The following is a 15,257-nucleotide window of genomic DNA, read 5'->3' on the forward strand; positions in this document are numbered from 1 at the left end:
TATACCGCACACTGTTACCATTAGCATGGTATCCAGGTGCTGACGTGGTTCGGTAAGAAAGAGGGTTGGGTTGGTTATTGAGGGAAGAGGGAATAAGATAGAGGCTGTGCTTTTCTGTTGCTACTTGTAGAATCTGGAAAAACTGGTGTTAAGACAGCCTGGAAAGTCCCAAATTACACAGGGGTTCTGGAGCCAGAGCAAACCGGACTCAATAACGGAAATAGACCAAGTGCAAGTTAAAAGCCAGCTTTATTAGCATCTGAATAAAGCAGGGACAGCATACATGCATAACATTCTTGGTGCTCTCGCCATGCCTATCAAAAATAATGGTTTATATATTCAACATTTGTCATAGCTGACATCATACTGTAATCTTAGTTGCCAAAACCTACAGGATACGGGGATTGGCTAATATTGGTGATTATATATATATCTTATAGGGGTTAGATTTGTAATTGGGTAACACTATCTAATGGCTCCCCCTGACACCACCTCTAAATTGATAAAGGTACAAATGACATCATCTCTTCAATATATAATTGGCTGGCACCTTACTTCATGGGTGGCATAATATTGGGGGTTTTCATTGGTTGGCTTCATGCTAACCAACCCTGTACAGAGGGGACCTCGCTTAGCAGTTCGGGCTGGGCTGCTACCATTGGTGGCGGCAGCTGACAGATTTGCACATGGCTGGACCCCTTTTGCAATGGCGCAGACGGGCTAAAAAACGGTGGTGTGGAAGGTTGCCCAGAGCAATTGCCAGTGGTTCAGATTAATTCGAAACCTTCCACCCATCACTTTTGTGGTCACAGACTGGAGTAGGGGGACAGAGGTGCACAGACTGCTTTCCTTTCAATTAAAGAAGATACCATCCCTCATTACTGGGCCATGACCTGCAGAGTTCTTTTTGCATTTGGCCTTGTGTGGTCTCTCTTGTCTGGGGATATGTGTAAGGAGCAAGGCAGGTGTCCTATCTGTGTTTGTTGCTAATAAATAGACAGTGTACTTGAATTATGGGTCACGTGTGATGGGACCGTGTTTGGAATTATTTCACCCCTCATTTATTTGGATGTTAGTTAATATTGATGAAAGTGTTATCTTTCCTCTTGCCACTGGGGACACTCTTGAGTTATATTCATGGAGTATTTTGGCCTATAGTTGTCCTGCACCTGGCTTGCAAAGGCTGGTTGGACTCTTGAGTATCCTTATTGTTTCCTGGGAATTTCTTTCTTATGCTTTCACTGCAACTTTCTGACTCACTTAATTTATGGTAACCTTGGCTGTGGTTACCAGCTCCTGCCTGAGCTCTGCATGGACCTGTATTTCTGTGGTTTCAGTGTTCTGTGTTCTCGTGCAGCCTTGTGGCTTTTCGTTTAATCAGAAGCATGTTGTGGCTTCCATTTTGGAAAAGATGCCTGCCCATTACTGTTGCATTTCTATGTTATATTGCTATATTTTCGTGTTGTTTATTTATTTATTTTTATTTGTTTATTTGCATTTATAAAGCGCACAGAGCTGCCCTGAGGTATTGTGGCGCTGTTACAGAAGGCTTGAACTTAACATAGGTAGGGTGTAACATTCAGTAGCAGGGGTACATTGATAGGGTAGGAGACAATGAGGTTATGTGTTGCTGTGGTTACAGTGCAAGCATACTATGCATGTTGGTTTGGATACATTTAGCGGAAAAGCAAGGTTTTTAGGTTTTTACGAAAGGTGGTGTAGGATTTTTCATTCCTAAGTGAAGTTGGCAGGGCATTCCAGTGTTTGGGTGCGAGATATTGGAAGCTGGACCCTCCGGCTCTGGTTCTTTTGAATGTGGGAACATGGATCTGGTTGACGCGGTGAGCTCTGGTAGGTCTGACGGAGGTGTTGAGGGTGATTCTATCAGAGAGATAGGGTGGGGCATCTATTGTGAGGCACCTGTGAGTGATGGCCATGGCTTTAAATAGGATGCGTTACTTTACCGGTAGCCAGTGTACATTTTTCCTGGCTTGAGAGATGTGTTCCCTTTTGGGAATAGTCAGTACCGCCCGGAGCGCGTTATTTTGCGTGATTTGTAGTTTTTTGATGCTGTTGACAGAGGTGCCTAGGAAGAGGGCATTACAGTAGTCCAGTTTGGTACCCATTGTGGCTCTGGCGATGGATAGGCAGTTTTTGGTAGATAGAAATGGTTTGACTGCGTTGATGATCTTGGCGGTGAGTGCTGAGGAGGAGGCCATGGCATTAACCTGGTGGGACATAGATAGTGTGGCATCTAGGTGAACCCCTAGGGTTTTGACAGTCTTGGAGACTGTGATGATGGAGTTATCGATGTGAAAGGATTTATATTGAGGGGGGAGTTTGTTGAGAGTTTCGCTGGTCCCTACTATGAGGACCTCGGTTTTATCCCCATTTAGGCAAAGGTCATTGGCAGCCATCCAGGTTTGAATGGCTGTAAAAATGTTGGTTAGGGCGGCTGCCCTGTTAGTGGGTGTAGTACCTGCGTGTCGTCCGCGTAGTTGGTATACGCTATGTTGCGACAGTCGAGGTCATTGAAGAGTGGAAGGGTGAATATATTGTAGAGTGTAGGGGCGGTACAGGAGCCCTGCGGGACGCCGCATTGCGTGATGGTAGGTTTGCCGAGGCAGTTTCTGAAAAGACCTTAATGAGTCTGCCATTTAGGAACGATGCCACCCAAAGAATATGGGGTTCATGTTGTGTTCAGTTTTTATATTGCTTGTGTTATTATTCTTCATGTATTATGGATGCTATTTTAATATTCTTCATGTATAATTGCATATATTACCTAGTGTGTGCGTTCTTCAAGTTGAGTACACACTTGAATTGTGTCTAATACATGCATATGTATTGTTGCAACATTTGTTTGGTTACTCATGCCCTCTTCAGCTTAGATCATGTCCATCTCCTGCTTTACCTGCCTGGGATAAGGGTGGTATGGTTGTCTTAGTGAGTAAGGTTTCTCACCTGTGTGATATTGTGCCGGGGGAGGGGCAGAAGCCACTGATGAAGTATTCATTTGCCTCCCAACACTGGTCTGTGTGAGTCAGCTTTCTAAGAGTGTTTGGATTGTGCACACTGGGGTTACTGTGTCCGGAAGGCAACGTCCAGTCACTAGGATGTTTGTTTGCAGCAGTTAGTCCTATGGTGGATGTGTGGGTTGCGTGTTTGTGTGAGGTGAGACTGGCATGTTAGTTCGTGTGAGGTATGTGAGGGATATGCTGTGGAATAGTGAGGAGCAGGGATGTTTAGTGGTTAGTACAGTGTGTTCGTTTTATTGTTGGTTCCAAAATTCGTACTGTCATTTGGATTATCTCAGGTTCCCCTGGTGATATTGCTGGCAGTGCCTGTTTTATGCTAATCACTGTGATTTTAACAGACTCACAACTTATCAAGTAGCCATGGTACCACCAAGAGGGTCAAAGTTAGTTGCTCACATCTTAGTAATATAAGCTTTAGTTATCGGATAGAATTTCAAGCCCCAGCATTTCCAATGGGAATCGACCAGAGACGCAGCTACTACTCAAGAATGCCTCTGGTATAATAGTGTGCTGCCAATGATAGCACACTGCAAAGCATACTGTAGAAATATTATACCTACTCTTTTGCTTGGTTTAAAATTCCCACAAGTTTATACACTTTTAGACTAAAGCATTATTTGTAATGTAAATCTTCTTACTGATATGCAAATGGATATTTCCCTTCTGTGATTGTTTAAGGGACTTGGGTTTAGTCACCTTATGTTACCTCACTGATGAGGCCCAACAAGGCTGAAACACGTGTATGGGTTGCTGTTGGTACTCTTGTTCAGAAGAGAATTGCCATAGCATTTTGGTGCTGGACTGTCCATGTGGGCGGGTCAAAGACTGTATGCAAAGGGATATTTCCCTTCTGTGAAAGGTACAGTGAGCAGAAGTGTGACTGCAGACTCTCAAGTGGGTACCTTCTCAAAGAGAGGTAATTTAGCCGTGTTCATTCTTGCAGAGGGGCGGCTATGGACTATTTTTTGATAGATCTAGTTAATGTCCCCAAATGCCTCTGATAAAAAGATTGATCTGTGTTTTAATGTGTAAATAAAGCAAAGTGAAAGATGCCTCTGATAAAACCAAAAAAAATAATCTTTTTTTATTGTATGTTGTTTACAATCATTATAAAGAAATAATGAATAGGTTTGTAGCTTTCACTAGTGGTCAATCAAAAGCGGTCTGTAATCAGTTGTACAGTAACAGGAAAGCAGGCATCATTTTGGAATCACACCCTTTTTATTGCACCGCACAATTGCGGGTTTTGTTAACCATATGATGTAAAAATGCTAGGTTGTGGAGATTTACCTTTTCTTAATAAGTCACGCTTGACCCAGGCAGAATTACTGGAATCCAAGTGATTTGACCGAATGAAAAATTATCGAGGCTGAAATATCCGAAAACAAAGTGCTCGAATGACCAAAAGTTCGAACACTTTTCGGACATTTCAACCCGATAATTTGTTAAAACACACATTCTCTCACACACACACAACACCGATAACACCCCCCCTCCACCCACACCCCCAGCATACCCCCACCCACACCACCAACATAAAGAAACCCCACTTACCTTCACCTTCACGCTGGTTCCTGCAGCGCCAGTTCCCTTTCACTTCTGTGATTGGGAACTGGCGCTGCAGGGTCCTTTTCTTTTCTTGTTTTTTTTTTTCCACGGACGGCTGCAGGGGTGTCCCCCGCATCCCCATCTCACTATACCATAAAGTATAGTGAGCGGGGCAATGCGGGGGACGCTCCAGCAGCCCCTGTTTTTTTTTTTAATGCTACCACCAAAGGATCAAACTTTTGGTGTTCAATCCTTTGGTGGTAGCATTTTTAGAACTTTTGGTCGTTTCGACCTTTTTTTTGGTCATTTCGACCTAAACCGAAATTACTGCATGTGGTAAACCCAACTATCCCAGATGGAGTACTGTTAGGAAATTGCTCTCTTTTAACAACTTTCCCTCCAAATTCTATGGACCCCCAAACTTTTTTCTTTTGTTTTACACCTTGTCCTGAAATTTTGTAGATTAGTTAAATTCACTGGCCTTCTTGCTCATGTGTTATAGGGGAAGTGACTAGTTGTCCTTCAGACGGTCAGTACTGGGAAACTATGTTTGCCTTTTTACTTGTTATCTGTTTGAGTAACGTTTTCATATTGCACAAAGCATCTTTCAATGCAGTGCAAAAGGTATTCTTTTGTATCACCCTAGACTAACACCAAAGGGATTTATGATTACTTTTAAATGTGCCTAAAGACACGCTGCTTTCAGCAGTTACATTTTTGCCATTTTTCCTATATTTTTAGTTCGTTCATTTGCATTTACCGCGATTGACTGCTAACTGTGGCTAGTGTCCTAAGATGGCTGTGTCGCAAGGTTTTGTGCTTGTTCTTTGGCCATTTTATTTGTTGGCCTTCTTTCTGCCTTCTCAGGTCAGGACATTCCTTGTCTGGTCATGCATTCACCCGGGAAAGCTACTTTTATCGAGGGCTAGTGCATGCCATGTGTGTATGAGCTCAGAAAGTGGGCATGGACTTTCTGGTCCCAATTACACATACGGGTGCCAGTGTGCCTAGTGCGCATGCATGAGTCAACACCACAGTGATTGTTGATTGAACCACTTCTGTTGTGCATTCGTGGTGTAGATCCTTGCTATTGGAGGGTTGAGTTTGATCACTCACCAGAATTTACAATAAGAAGAGGATTCCTGCAGCCATTCCAGCAGAAGAGGAGCCAAACATCCTGTGCAGCTGTGTGGACAATGGAAGACCTGAGGATGAATCCACAAGAGGCCCGGCGACCATTCTTGTTGCTGTCCCGTAAAGCCCTATTGGACTACCTGATCTCAGCAGACTCTCACTATTAATTTGCCCCTTTGGACTGGTGGTACCAACCAGTCTTGACACTGTCTCATGATCCTGCAGCCTGGAACATTTGGAAGTGTCCCTGAAGCACCCAGTAGACTGACCAGCTATGTTTTGGGCTACCATGCTAGATGTATTGTTGTTCTTGTTTTGGGTCGGAGCTTCATTGATCTCCAGTTAGTCCTACAAGTCAACTTCCTGCCAAGTTTCAGCATCCTAGCTGTCATGGTTCCTGTTGTGGTAGGCTTCCTTTTTTCGTGACTGCTGAGATGCCTGCTGAAGGCCCGAGTGTGGTGACTGCCACTGGAACCAGCCATCCCACGTCTGGTAGAGTGTCCTGAAATGTCCTGCATCTGTGCCTGCTGCATTTCTCCACTGGAAAGGGTTGCACTCAGCTCCTGGACCTAACCAGAACCTTGCTTGCACCCACAGCTCCTGACCATGTTTTACTGGATCCAACGGTGGGAACACCTTCCTCCAGCAACCCCCATTCGACCTGCCAAGTCTTTTTGGAAAATCAGAGTAAGGGCAGTGAGTAGTCGTAATACTGACTGGTGTCCTTCCTCCTTGATTATAAAGTTTGTGAAGAACTTTGATTTATTATTCCATTCCATTGCTTTTAAAACATGTGTTGAAAAAGCCACACTAGAAGCTAGGAAACATTGTTTATTCACCTGTAAATCCCTTTGAAAGTTGTACGGAAATATCTTCACTTCTAAAGGTACTTTGTGAACTTTTTGAGCACAAGACCCCATTCAATTTAGGATTGCACTTATAAAGTTAGGGCTTCAATTCCTATGTACTGGTGATACATTTTCCAAACTACTTACCTTTCCTTTCAGTTATATGGTGAACTGTATGCATCATATGTCCTAACTGTGACAGTATACATGTTTTATATGGAGAGTGTTGTGTGATAACATTACCAGCTTGAGTCATGTTTATAGTGTGTTTTTGGACCTACAACAGAGTATTTTTGTACTGAGCTGTCTAAGTATGATCATTGTATGACCCCACTCACCTCTCCTAAGACTTATCCTTGACCACTCACTTACCTTGAATGGGTTTGGCTAAACTCCCAGAATCCCCTGTTCAATTTAAGTAGGGTGGACTCCTAAAATCTGTCCACCAGACCAGATTTAAGAAATCCCTCTTAACATGTACAACGGGACTACACAATTGGAAATAATTCCATCTCTAAAGAATGCAACATATTACAATAATTACATGTGATAAAACAATGTGTAACACGCCTGGCACACATTGAACAAAAGCTGTCCTTAATGTTATACATCATTTTCTCATATGCTGAGAATTACAAAGTTCTCTAAAAATATCAAAGACCAGAATCCTAACAAGTGAACTAGGACCCTTACTATTCAAAATGTTAGGTTATGCAGAAAGGATTTCCCAAACCTTGCAAAAAGATTGCAGTGCGTGGAGTGCGTACCCATGCTCAAAATAACATTGTGTGAAGCAAGGCTGATTTATGCAAACATTTACCATGGCTCCATGAGAGACAGCGACTTATGCCCTGGTGCACTACACAATTTGTTGCCATCAAATCATATTTGTATTGAAGGAAAGTTATATTCTGCAAAATGAGATCTCGTTTGTATTTGCAGTGATAGGTTTTATCAAAAGTATTGCACAAGGCAAGAATATTATGGCTTTAGCTGTGGGACCTCCGCCGACAACCTCGGTGGATTACATTTCATAAAGATTTTAAATCTTTTGCCCTGTCTGAATTAACCTGTGTTTGATGAATGCGATCCCACAGGGAAGCAGCAGCGCCGTCAAACTAAGAGTTCATTAGGCAAACCAATCAGTCCGTTTTATTAAGAAATTACAAAGCCCAGGTGACGCATTCGTTATTAAGATAACGAGACATCGCTGAGAGTGTCTATTGAAATATTGATACGCGCCTGTCTATCATTTTGACTGGTTTCTTGTTTATTGAGATGGGAATGAAATCTGGGTGGCATGTGCCAGTTACAAAAGTTGCTAAGGAAATCGCCTCTTGTCAAAAATGTTAAAAAAAAACTATGTGGTGACCAATCATGCGTTCTACATGTATTTCTCTTGCTATTGTAGCAATGACATCCCACATGACGTATCATAGCTTGTGTTTGCCTGTCTCTTGAGTAGCCTACAGGACCAATGGTCTTTCTGGGATTTATTTGAAGGCATAACAGAATCTTATTTCAGTTCAGCACCTGAACGCGCGCTGATAATAATGTGAGGCTAGCACTCTGTGGGTGCTAAATTTATATTTGGTTAAATTAAGTGGCCGAATTACATTTTGAGTAAGCTTGAAGGGTGCACACGTTGGTCCATGAGGTGGGTGAAAGCTGCGGCTGAGAGCAAATCGCTTGGGAAGTCTAAGAGTGACGGTTATCCCTCGTGGGCTAGAAACGGTGGAGAAGTTGGTCTGAGAAGGCTGAAGGAAGCCGACCAGACCAGGTAAGTGTGGGAAAACGAGACACCTGGCGCGAGGGTCTGTGTGGGAGGCTCTAAGCAGATATACACCAATATATCACCATAATACACCAATCTGTACTTTTACTGAGTGGTTTCTGAGATTTTGTCATTTACTTCTTGTGGCTTTGCAGGAATTTACAGAATTGCACAAGTTGCTTTGCTACGTACATCTGGCGGAAAGGAATAGGGCATCCTTATAAGTTTGGAGGTATTGGCTAATTATTTCAAATGGAATAATTGAGAAGGCCCTACGTGGCCTTCTCAATAGTCATCTGTATCACAACTCCCATTGCAACAACACCCTCGTGCAGCCAGAGTTGTGAAAATAATGTAAATTCAATCCCTGTCTCTCTGTCTTACTCCCTGCCCCCTTCTTCCCCCCAAAGACCCCCAGTGTCTTTCCATGGAACTTCTCTGGAATCCCTGTGCATTCCCCCCACCTCTCCTTGCTAACCTTCTGTGGGGACATCCCCAAAAATCCTCACCCCTGAATATCCCTTCCACTGCCCACTCACTGTTGCCCCTCCACTTCCCTGTACGCTCACATTTATCCCTGATCCAACCCCACTACTCCCCACTTGCCTCACCTCTTCCCAAGCTAGCTGTTGATTCCTGTAAACTTTAGCGATCTATGGATTATGCACAGCATGCTTCACACTGGACTGTGTGTGAAATGCCCTTTGCATAATACATAGCACAGACTGGAAATTATAGTTACCCCAGCTGGTAACTGTGAAATGTCAACATGACTATGGGCCTCATTACACGGACGGCGGTGGACCAAGGTGCTACTAGCGGTGGGTGCCAGCCCATCAGATGACTAGGAACACAGGCTTGAACCGCTGATACAAGCCAGCGTTCCATGGCTCCTGATGACCGGCTCCCCCGCCGCCATCTTCACCCAACCCTTGATTTTTTTGTTTTGTTCCTCCACCCCCACTGACCGTATTTCGGCAGTGATGAGGGCCCCCACTGCATCCGCTCCTTCCCTTTCCTCTGGCAGACTTTCTAAGAAAGGGAAGAGAGGCTCCGTACGGAACACTGCCTCCCCTTTCCATGGCGCCCATCTTGGTAAAGGATTTTCATTCATTGAACGGGACACAGTAGGCTTTTTTTAGCACCCTGGGTTACCAAAGCCCCGGTTAACGACCCAGACACTTTGCTCAGGCCGATAACTTGAGCTGCCGGGCCATCAACCCCTTTTCCAGCCCTTGGAATCAGGGCTTAACGCCACATGAATAATTTTTGCCATTATTTTGAGGTAAAACCTGCATTGAATTGTTAGAGATATAACCCTGTGTTGGGCTAGCAACTCTTAATCAGGACGCCTGAAAAATCTGAGGAAATTCCATCAACTCCATTTTTTTTCAATTATTTCCAAAATCATAATGAGGCCCACAGAATTGCAGACGGGTACCTATAAGCAATAGGGATATATTCCACTGAGGGTTTCTGGGTGACATGGTGTAGAGAACAAGAGCAAACCTTGGCTGTCTATATTGTCCTTTGAAACCCTGTTGTGTAGTATATAAGCCCTTTGATGATAAAAACCCATCTTGAATATTATCTCATGCATGCCCTCGCTGCTGTGCCCATGGTCCAAGAGCAAAGGGGGTGGAGAGTGGAGGCATGGGAGAACCATGTATATCCATATAAAACACTTAAAATACCTCTCTGCTTCCACTCTCACTGACCACCCTTGTCTAATTCCTTTCTCAGCACCTAAAAAATTAAGCATTAGTAACGTGCTCCATGGGCTATACCCGGGGTAAACGGCCTGGCAGTTTCAGTTGATGGGCCTAGCAAAGCAAGGGTGGTTAACAAGGGCACCGGCATAGTTATCCCCAATGTAGCCCATAGGACACAATACTAATGCTATTAGCACACCGGGTTACCAAAGCTAAAAAAAAGTATGTTCATTAATTGAACGGGCCGCCGCGTGCATCCCGTTCAATGAATGAAAATACTTTTCCAAGATGGCGGCCATGGTCGTAGAGGGCAGACCTCCAAACAGAGACCCTCTTATATGTCCATGGAGGCCCGTAAAGCGAAAGGAAGGGTAGCTGTTGTGGCAGTAAAAAGTCAGGCTGGGGCGGAGGGTTGTGAAGAAAAAAAAGGGAAAGAACGGTGGGGACAACATGGTGTTCTGGGGCTTTCTAGCATTTCTGTGAAACATGGGCTGAGATCAGTGATTCCAGCACATGGACCGCAGAGCCAGATTGGCCCATCCCGTGCCCCGGGTGCTAATGGAAAACACTCTACTGTCCTGGCACCCACCTGCATCGCTTTTGCATGACTCCCTTCTGTCTGTGTACCACTCAAAATAACATTTAAAATCAATGGTGTGCAACCAGATTACACAACCAGACTCAAGTAGCTTGTTTCCTTCCCTCACCACAAACATGTAAAAACCATACCTGGCATCCTGCCACTATCCTCTCCTTCAGATTTCCTTTCCCCTCATTCACTGTGCTGCATAGAAGGATTTTCCAAATGACAACACTGGATATGTGTGATACATCAGCTCTGTGAGTAAGGAAGGTCACTCTCGGCAACAGGCCTCTGATGCAGAGTAATGGACTAAACCAAAGCAGGAGCCTAAGCACTGTTTTTGATTCCATAACCGTGGCTGCCACACTGTTACAAAGAATTGGTTCGGAAGTTGGCCTTTCCACTTAAAAGGCCTTCTGTTGAGCATTGAGCAGGCATTCCATGTTCAATTGTGTAGGTCAGACAAATGAAAATGGCTGCATGGTCAGAGACAGAGAGTGGTAAAATGGATATAGTGATAAAACCGGATGGCCAGGCCTGAGCACATGGAGGGCTTTACACAAGAATTCAGTGCCATTACCGGCCTGCCTAACCTGCAAAGCAGGGTTTGTCAACATTCAGTACCCTGGGGCTTCCCCCATTGTGATAATTGCATTTTAAGGGAAAAGGGCTTAGCCTGTTGCCAGTTTTCCTTAAAAAAATGAAACAAAGATGGCCACTGAGAGAGAAAATACAAAAACGGAATACAAAAATGGATTAAGTCCTTTTCTATTTTCACGCTAAGGGAAAATGAGCAGAAAGCCTGGACGAGGAGATGGTAGAGGCAAGTTTGAGGATGGGGCAGAAGGTGCATGTTGAGGGACTGCCGCAGATGTTGAGCGGCTAACATATAAAAATGTTGGACTGGGGGAGAGGTGACAGAGGTCCATAGAAAACATTCACGCCTGCATTTATGGCCTCCTGATTAGTCAGTGCTTCTCTCCTGGGCATTAATGGAAGTTCAAATAAAATATAAGAGATTTTGGAAGACAAAGGACAGCACAATAGAGGAATTTCAGAGGTTGGGTTTTGAAGTCTCCAAAGGTAGGGGAGAGAGAGGATGCTCTTGGGTCATAGATGGAGATGACATGAAACTTGGGACCACTTAACTCTGTCTTTATGTGGATGAACCTACAGTTGAGGCCTTTATTTGTTTATTTATTATGTATTTATATAGCGCTGCAGCCTGCGGGCATCAGAGCGCATTACATATAGACAGACATGGTTATTCAGATAACAGGACAATGTAGTGCCACTCTGGATGAATATTTTAAGGTCAAACTTAGTAAATGTCATTCTGGAAAATGTAGGCCTACGGTTACGCATAGAATGCTAGGTAATTCTCAGTAGCATGTTGTGACTGGGCTCTAAAGATGAAACCACCAGTACAGTGATAGGTTGTTGGGAGGAAAGCTAATGGCCTGGAGGTTGGATGACCACTAGAAAAAAATGTGTGGCTAGTAGCATAGAATACCATGTTCATAATGCATGCAGCTTTTTTGTGCCAATTGGCTGCCCTTTCGTGAGGAGCTTAGCTATGCAGGGTATACTTGATGGAAAATAGTCCACCTGACCCGGCCTAGCAACGTAAACCTGGGGGCTTTTGTCATTCTATGCCTCAAAGAAACCTGGTTAACAGACAAACCTGAGGGTTCGTAGTGCTATATAAATGCCAAATTATTATTATCATTTATTATTAAACCCTACCTAGACGGATTTTGCGTAGAAATATCACCGGCTACCAGGGGCCTGATTGGCCAGCCTTCTTCAGGCCTTTTGACCGCGATTCGAATGGGCTCAGGGCTCTCTATTTAAAGCAAATTAGTGGAATCCTACGAAATGTTGGTGATTTTAACCTCATGGCACCATCAAGTTCCAGGGTCCAATACCTGGTCCACCTATTGGAATCCGCAAAGAACTACCACCAAAACATTTTGTACGTCTGTTGCTAATATCATTGACACCAGCTATGTAGATCATGATGTCGCAAATATAATCATCTGCGGTGATTTGAATGCAAAATGAACGTATCCCGGCACATTCTCAAATATCGACTCACTGCGGCCAGGCTTGGTCTAAACTAATGAAATCTAGAAACTTCATCAACGTGGATTCTTTACAAACCAGCAAACCAGTGATTCCAACATGGGAACGGCAAGAGTCAAAAGCCCCTCTGGACTACATATTTATAACTCAGACTCTGATACCCTACATAGCATCTTTTGAGGTCCAGAGAACCAGTGAAAGTTACCACAATCTGCTAATTATGTCATGGGTGGGGTCCTGTCCCAAAAAATAAAATCTACATGTTGACAGTTGAACCAAACAAACAGCAAACTCGTCTGTGTTTAACATCAGAAAATGTTCGAGTGATAAATTAAAAATTCCCCTGCGTATCTCTGGCTCAGGCATCCAAGATCAACACTCAGAGACCTGATTATCTACCCCTATTGATGGCTCATGGTGTTTGCTTTTCTGGAACCACCAAGAAACCAGCCTCGAATAAACATGCTTTCAACATAAGGGTCGTCTTGCTTCATCGAAATTTGAGAAAATTGAAAAAAATGGCATTGGTCGGGAGGACAGAGGAAGCATGGGCCGCATATTGCAAAGAAGCAACAAAATATAAAAGCTGGATCAAGCACTATAGATTCAATCTCTATCAAAATGATGCAGACACAATGCTCAAAACTATCACCACCAAAAAATCAAGAGACATCTGTACTTTGATCAAAAGCGTCAATGGCCAGAAAGTAGAGACTCTTTCCAACTCAGTCTCCAAACTAAATTGTTTCATCTACTTTACAGAATTGTTCCAATGCCCATCGTCCTCGAAATACACTCTTACAGAGCCTGAGCAAACAGCTTGGGTTAATTTGACGCATGCATATGACATCAAAGAACCATTTTAAAACTGAAGACCTCGAAAGCTCCAGGCCCGGATGGCCTTACAAATATCGATCTAAACAGGCATCCAGAAGAATGGGCGTTAGTGATTAGTAAAATCTTCACACAGTGCGAAAAAAGAAAGCTAATACTTGCATCATGGACAGAAGCCATAGTTGTTAGCATTTATAAAAAGTGAAAACCCGGGCAAGTATAGGCCAATAGCGCTTCTTGATATTATCGGCAACATTTTCGCTTCTCTTCTGCTCTCCCACATCTGGAAATGGGCAAGACATTCCCCGAGTGCAGACATTTTCCACACAGGATTCTTAAAAGATGCCGGCACTGCAGTAAATTTGCTTCTTTTGAATATAATAAAATCCAAAGCGAAGTCCAGTGCTCCAAAGGTATACCTGGCTCTGGTCTATCTCTCGCAAGCCTTTGATAAGGTGGACTGTTCCAAACTGTGGTTCAAACTAAGAACTTGGGATTGTCCGCCAGCCATACTAAAACCAATAACAGCACTCCATACAAAAACAACGATACCTGTCCCTCTAAACCAACAGGGCCTGCTCTCAGATAAAATCCATTCTGAGCGAGGGGTTACGCAAGGCTGTCCGCTTGCACTGGCACTTTTCATTGCCTTCTTGGGAGATTTTCAGGAGTCAGAGAAATTAATTAGATCCTCCCCCTCCCAAAGTTGGCAATGTAGTTTGTCAAGATTGATGTACGCAGACAACCTGATTTTATTAGACCAGACCCAAATCGGGCTTCAACGACAATTGACCAACTTGGCTAATTATATAAAAAGTAACAATCTGGAAGTTAACAAGTAAAAGACTAAAGTTATAGTGTTTTCAAAAACTCAACAAAAAAAGGGACAAAAAGACCACCTGACCTGGTATTTGGATAAGATCAAAATCAAAGTCGTCGATTGACAGCTCACTAAGAGAAAATGCTATGCAGAAATCTCTGTGGGACAAAGTAAGAATGCTAACGGAGCAAACCAGAGAAGTGGACAATAGATTCGGCGAATTCTCGCTAACTTCGGCTATTCATTTCTATAAGTCTAAAGTAGTTCCGACTTTGACATATGGAATGAACGCGAGTTTGAATATGCCCACATCCATATGACTTCAACTGGAAGGTTTTTTGTGGAAGTCAGTCCTAGGGCCTCCAAAGTCCACCTCTATGGCAGCAATCAGGAGGGATTGGGTTTGTTGTCTTTAGCAGCATTGGTGGAGCAGAGCTCAATGCAACTCTATAGAAAGATGCTGCTGACTGACAGTCTCCCAGTATATCAGGTGCTGGCGTCAGAAATTAAGAGTGGTGGCTGTAAGCCTCTCAACGCTTGGGTAAAAAGTCTTCAAGATAAACTACATGATCTAGCCTGAACGGAAGACAAACTTATTTTCAATCCTCAAAAAGTGAAAATCAAATTAGAACACCAAGACTGGATCATTATGAATGACAAAACCACAGCTAATAAGCTGCTAAAGCATCTTTCACCATTGTTTAACAAACTAAAATCCCCATTGACTGCGAAAAATTTCCGGACAAATCCTTGAGGAAGTTCTTCATGAGAGCACGCTTAAATCTACTTCCTACTCAGGAAGTGCTGGCCATCAGGTTAGCAACGGTCTCAAATGTGTGTCGATTATGTGAAAATCCTGAACAACCAGAAACCATAAGACA

Source organism: Ambystoma mexicanum, chromosome 6p (genome assembly GCF_040938575.1).
Source record: "Ambystoma mexicanum isolate Mex_15411 chromosome 6p, UKY_AmexF1_1, whole genome shotgun sequence".
In the NCBI taxonomy this organism is placed as follows: Eukaryota; Metazoa; Chordata; class Amphibia; order Caudata; family Ambystomatidae; genus Ambystoma; species Ambystoma mexicanum.